Source organism: Papaver somniferum, chromosome 3 (assembly GCF_003573695.1).
Source record: "Papaver somniferum cultivar HN1 chromosome 3, ASM357369v1, whole genome shotgun sequence".
Classification (NCBI taxonomy): Eukaryota; Viridiplantae; Streptophyta; class Magnoliopsida; order Ranunculales; family Papaveraceae; genus Papaver; species Papaver somniferum.
In genome coordinates, this window is record NC_039360.1 from 27,583,261 (window position 1) to 27,597,600 (window position 14,340).

Sequence of the window (14,340 nt, forward strand, 5' to 3'; positions counted from 1 at the left end):
TGTCTACGGTCACGGTATTTCGTTTCTGAAAAGCCGTGACTAAAGCCTGCGAGGTCAAAAGTCATAGACTTTGGTCACGGTGGATCACTGTGTCAAAATTGCTTATTGGTCACGGGTTCTTAATAGAAACCGTGAAAAATTTGCTTAATAGTCACGGGATGCTAAAAGATACTGGGACCAAATTTATCAAACGGACACGAATTTTTGTACTGCACCGTGACTAATTTGTATGTTGGACTCGGATCCCATATATTCACAGTGTCCAAAACGTACACACTGGCTTTAATGTGTAAACTTTTGAGTCAGAATTATCTTAAATCCTTATTACTGAGAAAGGGAATAGGAAATGCAGAAAGAAATATCTGGATAAAATTATACCAAGCAGGCCATTGAATATGATTACATGGTGAAAAATCACTATAGTTTACATGTATCTTGATATATACATTCTACTAGAGTGAACACAATCAGTATGAAAACGAGGTTTCTCCTAAAAGAGTAGGAAGGGCCGCCTCGAACAACGTTTAGGAAGGAGAATTGCACTTCCATTGCGTGTGCGCACTCACACTGATCTCCTCAAAACTCTGCTGCTAGGATGTCGCTTAGCTGCAAAACAAGATGTTAAACCAAGCAATCAATTATTGAAATACATTTGAACTCAATGATGACAGAATAAATAACAAACCAAATGAAATACACTGGCTTGTGTAAGTTACACGATTCTTCAAATCTAAATATACATGCCCCAAATTAAATCAAATTGACGGGAGAGCAATTATTTAGATTTCATACCTTCATGGATCAACTTTTTCACAGGGAAACTAAGGTAAGGTAAAAAAGATAACGAGCTTCATTCACTAATGGGAACAAGGAGTGCAAAATTAGCATGGCCAGAGTTAGACCCTGCAAGATTCGACGAAAATTAAGAAAGGTCTACCTTTATGCACTCTTTGGTTGGCGCAATTGGTGCATGGATCCATAACCGTCAGACTTGAGTACTTCGATAACAACCAATCGTGTATTCGTGGAGTTTCTACTGAATACCAGTCCTTGTTCTTGCTCAAAAAAAAAAGTATAACGTAAATCACCCAATAACATGTAATACAAGAACTGCGACACAATGCCTGAAACAACGTAAGCTAGAAGTTGTAAAAGAGATTACCTACCTACAGTAGACTTATAAGCTCCCACAACTAAAGAGAGAAATAAGAAAATTCGGACCTCATGGCATAGACCACAATCAAAACAAAAACAATGATTCATCACGGAACAGACAAATTATGTCCATTTATTGAGAACATTGAATAAGTGATGTAATGAACCTATGATGATTAACAGTTATCCAAGATTTCTAAAATAAACACTAAACTTAATTCGCAATAAGATAACCAAACAATCAATTAGGATATATCCGTGGCACTCCTGCGACATGCTTCACAAGTGTCCTGTAGACACCGGTAGCACTTCCAAGCTGGCCTAATTGTCTTTGTCAGAAAAATGAAATTCAAAGCTGTGACTGATAAATTAAATCCAAGAAACCACTGACCTTTCCATTGCTAACACCCCAAGCTTGCTTTCTTATGTACGTGGCAAATTTATATTTATATTTTTATCTTTAGAAATTAGTTTTCTATACCAATGACTGAGAACCATTTAATCTTGGATTATAATAGGGTACGTCTTCACCACCCTATGAACCCTGCTTTTAATTGCTCATAGTATATGATTCTAATGACAACAAGAGATGAGGGAACAAACCATACCTATCCAAGAAGGGATGACTGAAGAGCCTCCTCAAATTTCAAATCAATACCCTCTTATGCTACCAGAGATTCACATATGGTTTTTGCTTTAGTAATCTATATAATATACCAGTTAGATCAAAATAAAAAAATGTAGTCTTCAAACTAGAAGAAAAACATAAGAATATATACACTGGTCAAAAGTTGCAAGAGAGGTACATACTAGATCTGTCCGGTTGCTTGAAATCCAACAACAACACTAGAAATTATGCCAATGGAGAAACAATTGAAATCGATTACACCTCCTTGATTCTGTGATTCAAGGAAGTTTTTTTTTCTTCGTAAAACAACTATTTCTCCCATGGAAGAAGACCAATAGTTTCAGCAGCCATGAGTTTAATCAGAGCGTAGCTCAAGAAGCATGACCAGTCTTGCACTCTACAAGAACTTTCAACATCAGGGTATTGCATGATTAATTGGCACAGCAGCAGAGATCACTCCCCTTCTTCATTCAGCATTTTCAAGTGTGAGAGGCATTCCTAGAAGCTCCAACGTGCATGCAGGTGTAAGTAACTCCAGCGATCCTTCTATCTAAAAATCACCTTCAGCAAATATTATTTAAAGCAACCAATGTGCAGAAAATCTAGCGTCCTACATCGTAAAGCAAAGCATTTGTGTAAACAAAGTTAAAGGGACCCACAAGATATTTTTGGCAAGGCCTATCCAAGCTCCTTGACTTGTGTCCTCACAGAAAGAAATGGAGAAACTCATAAAAAGTGAAAGACCAAAAAGAAATTGGCAGAGAAACTCTAGAAAGGATACCTGGGACAACAACTACATTTTCCTCAAAGTAATTTTGCTTCTAGGTAGATACTGAGCCCGAGCTACAAAACTCGATGGTTTTTCCAATTTTTCACCTGTGATAAGAAAAAATCGAATAAAAACACCACAAATGAACTAGGATGAGTTCTTCACCCTTGTTGATGTTCTTCCATCAGCTAACGACACAGAGAGAAGCTATATGCGTACAAGGCTTAAAGTCTGGATGTTCCTGAGATGCAATGTAGTGATACCACAATTCAGGAAGAACTGATCGACCTTACCTGATTTAGCACACAAACATAAGAAAAACATTAGCTTAATATAAAACTCAATGGTTTGCAGATACAAGTGTGATAAACTGATACAAAATAACTATAACAATTTTAAGCTTCCAGTGAAACTAAGAACTAACAGAACTCCAAATTTCTGAAACTAATAAACTGATGCATAATAAGTAAAAACTGAGAGAATATAGAGATCCATATTCTTGAGAAGGGGAAAAACAAAGCAAACGAGACTAACATTCTAATCTTCTGATTTAGAAGTCTCGATCAACTACAGTCGCATATTGAGTCTGTCTACACACTTTATGTAGCAGTAAGCATCGCCTTACAGTTGTTTTCCTAAGCCAACAACGGTGGCCCTAGAAAAAATAGAGCAAAATATTGTGCCAAACTAACTTTCTGTTTCATTAAGAAGTTACAGAATTAGTTGACGAACCATAGCAGTTCATCCCATTAAAAAAAACTCAATATGTAAGAAATGGGTTTAGAGTCTATGAAACTTGCATCATTTTCCCTTGATTTGGTATCATGTGTCCAAGTTTTCAGATAATAAATTGTGTATCATAAGTGGATGAAAGGCATGAAGGAGAAAACGTAATCATGCGACTTAAATATCAGGACAATACTTCAGACTGAAGCTACAATGATAGTTGATCTCTTATCGGAGGAGGAAAAACGTTACCTGCAAATCAACCACATATAACTGAACTACAACTTAAGCAGAGCTTTAAAATCTCATATGGAAAGGCCAAGATAGGTATAATACATTATACATAGGTGCTGTGACAAAATCAAATCAAACTCACATTAGGTAAAGGATATCGAAATCAATCACCAAGCAGGAAGAAGGAGAGTAACCTCATGAAGGGAAGTTCGATTTTTATACAGCCTTATAAGCGCAAGAATCTAACGTCAACTCCGAATTTAATTGACATTATAATCCTTGGGTTCACTGTCAAAGAAAACATAGAAAACCAATTCATCTTTAAAATAGGTTTCAGCACAATATAAGATGCCAAGGAAGAAACTAACTTACCTTTCACATAAAAGGGAAAAGGCATGCATCTCCCATATTCCAGCAATGCTTACGGTGCCTATTTTTAAATTCAAACACAATGAAAATTGGAAAAACAATGTGCCCTTATTTCAAATAAGAAAACACTAAAATACAAAGAATTCACTCACTCAACACTTGAAAAATTATTACATCTATTAACCAAAAGCGAGTCTACAAATTAACGGATTCAAAGTCTTACCAGAAAAAACCCAAGCCACTTGAAATTAATCGAACATCAGTTTCACCATCAAATAGCAAAACGCGTTGTTCATTGAGGATTCCTCTAATTTTGACCATAAAATTTATCTGAACTATGTAATTCTGATTTCACAGAAACATTGACTGATTGGACCTCCGATTCAAACTCTATTGGAAAAGGAAATCAGATCAAGCAGGAACTCCCTAAAAACATTGAATTGACAGATAAAAAAAGGTTTTTATTTGGTGTTGAACGACAAGGAGAAGAAGTGGAGGAACGATTGCTATAAAACATAAGAAGGTGCACGGAGTTGGAGTAGATCGTGTGAGACCGGGAGTGTAGAAAGTGGGTTAAGAAAACAAAGCAGTTCTAACTTCTAACCGTGTTTAGAAAAGTGAACTGATGTAAATTAGACACGAGTCGAGTGCTCCCGTAACTAAAGAGAGATGAAATAGTTACGGAAACATATTTGGCCGGGACAAACAAAACTTTAGTCTCGTTTATAGATGCAACCGAGACAAGGTCAACCGTGACCAAAAACCATTGTTGTACTAGTGTTGATTGCTATCAGTGTTTAGGTAAAGTTTAATTTCAACTTTTTTGAAACCCTAAATTCTGTGAAATTAGGTATTTGGGGGAAACTCATGTAAACTATAAATTGATGTGTGGGTGTTGTAATTGGGGCATGCCCAGGCTAGACGGTGCACCAAGCTGTAGTAGTATATTGTGTTCATCATGTTCTAATTACTTTTGCTAGGGTTGAGATGAAACCATTAATTTACTGCTAAGTTTGATTCATGTATCTGATATTGTTCTTGTTGTGCTTTACTTGTTTAGGATAAATATAATCTGAGCTCTTCATCATTTTACTATCACAGTGTATGTCATGCATCCATTGTAGTTAGAATACTTCTGTGATGAATGTGCTGCAATTCATGCTTCATTGTCTGTTATTGATCTCTTAACTAATTGTGCCCTGAAAAGACAGTTAGTGCTTTGGAAATATACCCTAATTGCGATTAGAATATCCATCTTAGGAAAGGTTTAATTATCTAAGTTATCAATCTGTGATTAGTTGTACTGTGAGAAGACAACTAATACTAGGGATTAGTTAGTTGGCTTAGTTGATATTAATCCATCCATTGAGACCCTGGATAAACGGCAGACTTGCATCTTTTCCGGTGTCCATAAAAAGGGACAAGAACATTATTGAAACTGAACTGACTTAGCTGAGATTAGGTGGTGGATTCGACTGCCCTAGTGTCCTTTAATATGCATTCTTGTTTTCTATTTTGTGTTACATAACCAATATCTAGCCGTATCGGCAAAAAAAAACCCCTATTTGTGTTACTTCTTGTTCTGAAATCAGTTGTAGTTAGAACCATAGATTCAACTACACACACCAAGTCCCCGAGGACAAACCCCTTCTTACTCCACCTATCTACAACAACCCTGTATACTTGCAGGTGTAATTGTAGGTTCTTTTAAAACCACACCACTTATAAACCGATTTTGGTGATTATTTCTTTTCTAACACTAAAATCGGTTGATGTTAATCATCATATAAACCGATTACTGTGCATGCTCTTCATGGACGAAAACAAAACCCACAATCGGTTTATTCGATATGTCAAATAAACCGATTCTGCGTGTAATCAGAGATTTTAATTTTCGAAAATCGAAGATTTAAACATGTAAAATCAATGAAGAAATGTAAATCATAGAATGGGTTGATGGAGATTTACCTTTTTCTTGGTTGGATCAAAGATCGTCTGAGAAGAAGATGATTTTTTTTTATTAGGGTTTTGAGAATTTGAAAAGTTTTTGATGAAAATAGAAAGTTTTTTTTTGGTTTTGGTTTTTTTGTTTCTGGATTTACTGAAAATGTAAAGATTAGAATTTATATGAGATAGTTTTAGGAATTAATGTTGGCGTAAATTAGTTAGAAGTTTTGGTGCCCAGAATAATTTGGTGGTGTGGGAAGGAAAATTTTATAGGCCCCAATTAAGTGGTATAGGCCCCACTTTAGCCAGGTTTTATTATTAGTTGGTATAAATTCTCATTTACCACCCTTCCTATGTGCTTTTGCTTTTAATAAGTCTACTTTTTAATATCTTTGATGGATTGCTTCATGCTAATTTTGTATAAACCTCTTTTACTGACCTAAGGCCGGTTCCTATGGGGATGGTTAAACCCTCCATAAACCATGCCAGCTGGCATGGAAAACTAGCCGTGCCACTATGGGATAAAAGGTAAGCGGTCGAGTCTCCACCGCTAGCGGTTTAGACTAGACCGGTAGTGGTGTAGTCCCAACCGTTCGGTGGATTTGAAACCTCCAACGGCTCTTTCTCCACTACTATAAAAAGGGCAAAAAAACACAGAAAAATTACCCAAATTTTTTATACAAAAAATTTCTATCTTTCTATCTTATTATCTTTCAAAGTGGCAAAGTTTGAATCCCAACTTGACTTGGCTACCCAACTTGATTTTTCTGGAGTGGTGCTTGAATCCGCCCTTAATAAGAAATGTGAAGGTTATAAAGAAATAGGTAAAAATCAAAGAAGTCTACAAGTTTTGGATATTAACCAAATCAAACCTCCAACTAAGAGAAGACCAAGAAAAGTTCAAGGGAAGGAAAATTTGAAGGCAAAGAAGAAGATAAACAAAGGAGACTCCATTCATGAGCGCATTGATTGGAAGTTTGGTGAAATGAAGAAGATAAACAAGATGAAGAACATCGTCCCAAATTTTTACCTTTAGAGTCTTTATTGTAAGTTATGTCATTATCTAGATGAATGAAAGAGGCACTAATGTAAATTAAAATTATAAACTTTTAATGAAAGATGCACTAGTTTTATATTAATAATATCTTAAAATTAAAATTTGATACAAATGATAGATGCATCATATTTGGGCAGCTAATCTAAATTGATCATATCCGGGAAACACCCTCAAGATAAGATAACAACCATCAAATTGAAAATATTTTCCCACTCTGTTGCGCCATTCGAACCGACACATTCGCTCCACATCAAATGTGTTTTGGCCATGTTGTCGGTTTAGATAGCCTTCAGTAAGTGCAGCAACAAACAACTTCACCTCCTTGCTGATTACTCGGAAGCGTTGACAACATCCATCCGCATCTCGATTATTGAGGTTCAATGTTTCTTCCTGAAATCTCTGAAATATGCGACTCCATAGAATCTCTTGATGTTGATGTTGTCCATCATTGGCGATATCTTGCATAACAAAAACGTAATGCCTGCAAATGGATTCATCTTCAACTATGCTAAATCTGCGAGCTCGAACTCGAACTGACATATTAGATTTGTGGAGTGAAAGAATGGAGATTGAAGAAATGGTGTGAGTTGAAATGAAATTTGATATCTTATTTATATGATGAAGAAATTATGACCATTAGATGAGATGACACGACCGGTCGAGTCTCGACTGCTACCGGTGTTCGCTACATCTAGCAGTCGAGTCTCGATCGTTCGGTAGACACTTGACTTGGCCTGGCTAAGTGGCAAAATTTACCACCTAACCAGGCCAGTTTGCTAGTTTGCCGCACCCATAAGAACTGGCCTAAGATATGCCTTTAAAATGTAAGGATAGTAGTTGCAGGAGCTGGCGAGTACTAATTACAATCAATTCCATAACTTATACATTTCTGAAGTCGATCGTTATATGGCAATCTTGTGTAGTCAATGTCTGCACCAACTTCACCTTCAGTAACCGTAACTGGCCTTGATCAGTTTTCTTCGTCTCCAAATGGTACGTACACAATGTGCACACATGAATAGTTAAATCACATAACAGACGAATACACACGGTTATACATGTTTACCATGTCTTTTATTGGATTTGGTACACTCCCGGCCATGTAAATTGGTACCCCTTGTTACCATCCATGATATATATAGTTAAGATCCACGTCCCACGTCAATCACTTCCACAATATCAGGACACTACTTTCACCTCATGGTAACTTAAACCGTGTTTGTAAGGTTTTCATTTCTGAGTGTGTCTTCTTTGTAAGGTTTTATGATTGTGAATCTCATCTTCTTCTTCACCTTCGTTTTCCTAAACTTCATCTCGCCGACTGTATTCCCACCGGAGAAAAACAGATTTACAACACTACAAGAAAACTTGGTTTAAGCGACCAAAATCTTAGCAAGAGCACAAAATATTGGTCGTTTTAACAGTCAAGCAACCACGTCTGCAACTATCAGAAATTTTGGCTGCTATTAACCTGTGTCCACTTTATCGCAGCTACTAAATATATTTGTTGGTTGCTCCAGCATTTTTCCCAGTCATGTATAGCGAGTAGAATAATAGGTTAGTGGCTTTTTACTTCAAGCTACCATAGATCAGCAATTCAAAATATGTTTGGCTGGTAAAACCTGTCCAGCAACCAAGTTATAGCAATCTCCAATTAAGAAAAGGGAAAGTGAATTGTTTTAGATACATATATATTACGGTTTCAAATAAACGTGAATTTTGTTATCGAATCAAGCAGCTTTTCCGCAATCAATCCAGTTCACCTTTATCTAATTATGTTAGACACGAGAATGAAGCCTGGATCTAATAGAGTTCCTCTGTACAAAATTTGGTTAAAGATTGGATATATTTCTTCTCCTTTTTTTCTTCTTTGTGCCACATTTGAGTTCCTCTATCAGTCATGGATAAATGTAATATATAGTTCAATGTTACCGATTAAACATTAAGTTGTATGCAGAGTAACCACTAAGGACTGTTACAACTATACATCAATTCTGGCAGAGAAAATATCCCAAACACTGAGTATACATCAATTATGGCAGAGGCAATATCTCAAACACTGAGTATGCTTGAACAAAATTCAACTAAGCACAGTTAATTGAAAGTTTTAACATAAGCTCAATACTATTATCGATCAAAACAAGAATACAAAAAGAAATTAAAGATCGATGATACCCTCTTGTAGGTGATTTCAGTAAAAAGTGAAATTTTTGCTCAAAAAGCATTGAGTGATTCACACAAACACCATTTACCCTCTTGTAGAAATACACACGAACACAAAACTACAATTTAAAACATCCAATTGATGGATACAATTTCACCAACAAATTTTCCAGCATTTCATAAACCTTTAAACTTCAATTAGAGCTTACAATCTCTGGAAAATAAAACACCCATCTCAAAGAAACAACAAGTTTCAAATAAAACAAAGAAATAAAATCCCACCCATTAATCTGAAAACAACTAAAACCACCAATTCAACATTCAATCGAGAATTTGCACACCATATAAAAACCTAGATTTTGACGATCTTGAACTGAAATCAAACAACTAATAAGTTATCTACACAATTACTTTTACAAAAATTAAACAAATTAATAACAAGAACATTCATTTGATATCAATGGCAATGAAAAGGACAAACATCAGGTAAAAGTCTAACAAAGACCTAAGTGAAAAAATTCGTAGACGAGCGACGCCAAATATTTTTCTTCCTTTCATAAAGGAAATTTTGGATCTGTGTTAGTCTGTTAGATGGATTTCAGAGCAACTTGTTCATAAATACGGTTGTGGGACTGGTGTTAGTGGTGAAGATTTGGTGAGTTTTTTTTAGATGGAGAAGGCAAAATGTGGTGAAAATAAATTAGGCGTGATATTAAGAATTTGGGCTTGTGGGATCTTTCTAGATACATATTTATCAGAAAGAAAAGAAATTGGAGGGAAAAATATGGAGCCAAAATTCAAAATTGCCTTGATTTTGGTAAAAGTGAGCCACTTCTCCTGCCAAGAAGTTCATCCTTAGATGCTTAACAGTTGTCGCTCATGTTGATGTTTGTGGCTCATATTGAAAAAATAAAAAGAAATGAGGTGGCGATCCATGTGATGTCTTTTGTTTGTATAGGGTATGGGTTTCTATTGGCCAATGGTAATATCACACAGATCATACCATGGGTGAATTAGGTGATGATCTTTTGGGGTGAGCTTATGGATTTCTATTGGCCAAAATGAATATCATACGGATCGTACCATGGGAGAATTATGTGATGATATTCTTGGATGAGAAATGAGAATTAGTCCCAATTTTACAATGCTACCGAAAATTTGTAATTCTCATCGTGTTGATAATTAGCGAATTCGAGTTAATTACGTATTGCGAATTGACAAATTTTCCACGTGTGACACTGGTTACCCGTGTACTCAGTAAAATTTTTACTCTTAATTTAAGCTCCATGAATAACACCATTTATATTAGCCGACCGATTTCACGATGTTTTGACCGATGAAAAACCCCAATGTAATTAGAACGCAACATTAAAAAAGAATGTGAAACCGAACGAAATTATGGTGAAGTTGTAGATCATTGACAGGATTTGGAAGAAATTCGGGTCGGTGCAGTATGCATATCCCTTGGGTTCGAGTTCGAGAATAGGGGATGGTACGCATACTCCTTGGATATGACTTTCAATAGCTGGCAGTGATACGCATACCCCTTGGGCCTGAACTCGTGAATCAGAGGTATAAATACTCGGTATGCATACTGTTGACTTTAATAAAGGGTTTTTACAAAATTTGGTGCTACTGGTAAGCAGAGTTGTCATATGTTGTTTCACACAACAAGAAGGAAGAGTTGTCATATGTTGTGTCATAACCCTACGAAACACAACACTTTACTTTATCCTCTCACTAATCCAAAATTCATCACAACTTTGAAGTAATACTACAGTGATATGTTTTTTCTCCTTAATCAATACTTACATCTTTTGCATAATAAGTGAAACCTATAGATATTCATTTTTCTTCGTGCTCATTGAGGTCTTATTTCTTCTTTTCGCCTTCATGAGGTCCCACAAACATTGCTAAATCATGCTTATCTTGACTAATTATCCACGGGAGGGTTCTGACTTCAAACTTAGCATGATATATCATCGAAATCGATAAATATGAAGCTCAATGTCGATTCAAACTTCAAATGTGGTATAACGACATTTAATCTATGAACAAAGAAGCTCTGGAAGGGTTCGGACTTCAAACTTAACATGATACATTATCAAAATCGACAGATATGAAGCTTAGTGTCGATTCGAACTTCAAATGTGGTATAATGACATACAAACTATGAACCAAGAATCTCTTGGAGGGTTTTGACATCAAACCTAGCATGATATATCATCGAATTCGATAAATATGAAGCTCAGTGTCGATTCGAACTTCAAATGTGGTATAACGACATTCAAACTATGAACTAAGAATCTACGGGAGGGTTCCGACTTCAAACTTAGCATTATATAAGTTGGAAACTTGGTAAGAACGATGAATCCATCTATTTACATGTAAGATTCCTTCAGAATATTTTCTGAAATCTTAAACAAACCCTATTTTGGCATATTGTATGCATACACTTGCTCCAAGATTGAAACCTGGCCGGGAGTGGACAACTATAAGTCGGAAATTTGGTAATAGTGATGAATCTATCCATTTATAGGTAAGCTTCCTTCGAAATATTCTTTGAATCCTTAAACAAACCCTATTCTGGTGTACTGTATGCATACCACGTCTCCGACATCGAAACCTGGACGGGAGTGGACTACTATAAGTCGGGACTTGGTAAGAACGATGAATCCATCCATTTACAGGTAAAATTCCTTCGGAATATTCCCCGAAACCTTAAACAAACCCTATTCTGGCATATTGTATGCATACCCTGGCTCCGAGATCGAAACCTGGCCGGGAGTGGACTACTATATGTTAGAAACTTGGTAAGAACGATGAATCTATCCATTTACAGGTAAGGTTCCTTCGGAATATTCTCTGAAATCTTAAACAAACCCTATACTGGCATATTGTATGCATACCCTGGCTCCGAGATCGAAACTTTGCCGGGAGTGGACTAGTATAAGTCGGAAACTTGGTAAAGACGATGAATCCATTCATTACAGGTAAGATTCCTTTGGAATATTCATGAAACCTTAAACAAATCCTATTTTGGAATATTATATGCATACCCTAGCTCGAAGATCGAAACATAGGGGTGTAAATTGGACGGGGCCGGGAAGCCCGACCTATTTATTAAATGGGACGGTATAGGGCGGGCCGGAACATCTCTTATCCATGAAATTAAAAGGGCCGGGCGGGCAGGGTTATTTATCTACAGTAAGTACCCATGGCCTACCCAAGCCTGTTTTGTAATTTGGGCTCGGGCGGGTAGGGCCGGGAGGGCCTTGAATATTATAAACAAATATATATTATACATATATATTGTTAAAAATAAAAAGAAAGTAGTAATCATACACATGTTTTACTTCAAATTAATAATCAAATACGAGAATTGATATGGGAATAAGATAAACCAAATTTCCTATAATTTTTCCTGAATTAAATCATCAGAAAAGGAAAGTGCCTTAGATTTTGCTCAATATTTTCTCTATATGGTTAACAAAATTAGACTCATATGGAATACAAGTTAAGAAATACATATGAAAACTATGAGGGTTGACTGTATTAAGGGACGGTGAAAATGACCAGACTACCCTTATCATAAATAAGCAGAGTAAATATCACTGACTGTGAAAATGACCATATTACCCTTAATTGAAATTAGTACAGGGACCGGTTGCATAAGAGAACCGGGATGTACCGGACCATGTGCAGCCCTAATGGAGACTGTTAAAATGAAATTTGTGCAACAAATATTATGGAGACTGTTAAAATGACCAGACTGCCCTTATCAGAAATAAGTAAAGTAAATACTCCATCTAATTCGTTCCACTAGTACTCAGTTACTACCAGCATTGTAGTACCATGCTTATCTTTACCAATTATCCATGAGCTCAATCCAGTTTAACTCAGTTTACTGCACTCTATCAAAATAACTAGATCATTCTTAAAAATATCAGATTAAAATCGATATGAGTGATGATGTTATCAAATATTTTATAAAACAAATTTAATATCAAAATTTGTATCCTTTGTATAAAGTGTATTTAACTAAAGAACAGAAATCAAATTTACATTTTTCGGTCATTAGCACATTTCTCATCAAAATAAAAGGAAAAAATAAATAAAATCCACACATGTTTCCTATCTTTTTCCCATTTAAGTAATGCATCGAGACAGGACGGGATAAAACTAAAAAATATACATCGTCAAGGAGCACGGCGAAATCCCGCACAACCAAATCAAAAGACATGACGGTATTTACTGCACCTAGTACGATTGGTGTTTAAGAATTAGTTACCAACCGTATATTACTTTGTATGCTGGTACGGTTGGTTAAGTTTTCAAATAACCAACCGTATGTTCTTCGGAACTAAATTGTAGAGGAAGGAACTAAATTTTGTAACCGAACATGACAACTTCTAACATACACAGGACAATATACGGTTGGTAATGTGATTTAAGTTACAAACCGGACCCAGGTACGGTTTGTAACTTGGGTTTCCATACCAACCGTACCCAACTTCGGTTGGTAATTCAACAAAATTTTGTAACCGAACTTAACAATTTCAAACATACACAGGAGAATATACGGTTGGTAACGTCCTTTAAGTTACAAACCGGACCCAGGTACGGTTGATAACTATCGTTTCGATACGAACCGTACCTAAACCTAAATCTCAATTTTTTCAAGGTACGCTTCGTATTTGGGTTTAAAACAAACGTATGTTCTTCAAAATTTGTAGGTACGGTTGGTATGTGGGTTATATCCAACCGAACCTCACATGCAAGTTTCGGTTGGAAATAGCGAGATCTTCTTTTATTCCTCCCGAAAAAAGAAAACAAAATGAGCCTACATGGACCAAAATCAGCCATACCACATATGGCCTAGACCCAAACCGAGATCAACCAAAATATTCTCCACCATAGCCAAAAGTTTCCTATGTGGCCCATGTAATTTGACGGAAAATATGCAGCGCAATAATCAATGCTTTACATATTAAACGAATTTTCCATTTGACCAATTCAAAATAAAAGACCATGTTTTGAACGGGGCACAAAATTTCCAGTTACATTTTCAAGGGAGGACTACAATGTGTCTCACATAGTCACATGGTACAAGAACTATCGAGAAGTTCCTGACGTGGCATCTTTAATCTTAGCCGTCAATTTAGTTCAGGATCTCTCTAATCCTAAGGGTTGTATTTCGTTTCTCCTTGGAAACTTATAGAAACCCTAATTTTTTTGCTCTAAACTCGTTCCGCCGCTAACTCCATTCAATCTCTCTCCCCTTCTCTTTTT

At 36.1% G+C, this 14,340-nt stretch overlaps 1 long non-coding RNA gene across 9 annotated transcripts; it reads right to left on the reverse strand.

The window, feature by feature from the left end:
* Positions 1 to 348: 348 nt before the first annotated feature.
* On the reverse strand, positions 349 to 4,454 carry LOC113355656. Of its 9 annotated transcripts, none has more exons than XR_003362504.1 (7): positions 4,105 to 4,454; positions 3,885 to 3,942; positions 3,707 to 3,800; positions 3,531 to 3,628; positions 2,772 to 2,845; positions 938 to 2,659; positions 349 to 606 (listed from the first exon to the last, which is right to left on the reverse strand). It is a non-coding gene; the product is annotated as an uncharacterized LOC113355656 (long non-coding RNA). The 9 variants fall into 9 exon arrangements; XR_003362511.1 differs by having other exon boundaries at positions 938 to 2,333; positions 2,565 to 2,659; positions 3,087 to 3,800; XR_003362506.1 differs by having other exon boundaries at positions 938 to 2,393; positions 2,565 to 2,659; positions 3,087 to 3,800.
* Between the last annotated feature and the right edge of the window lie 9,886 nt (positions 4,455 to 14,340).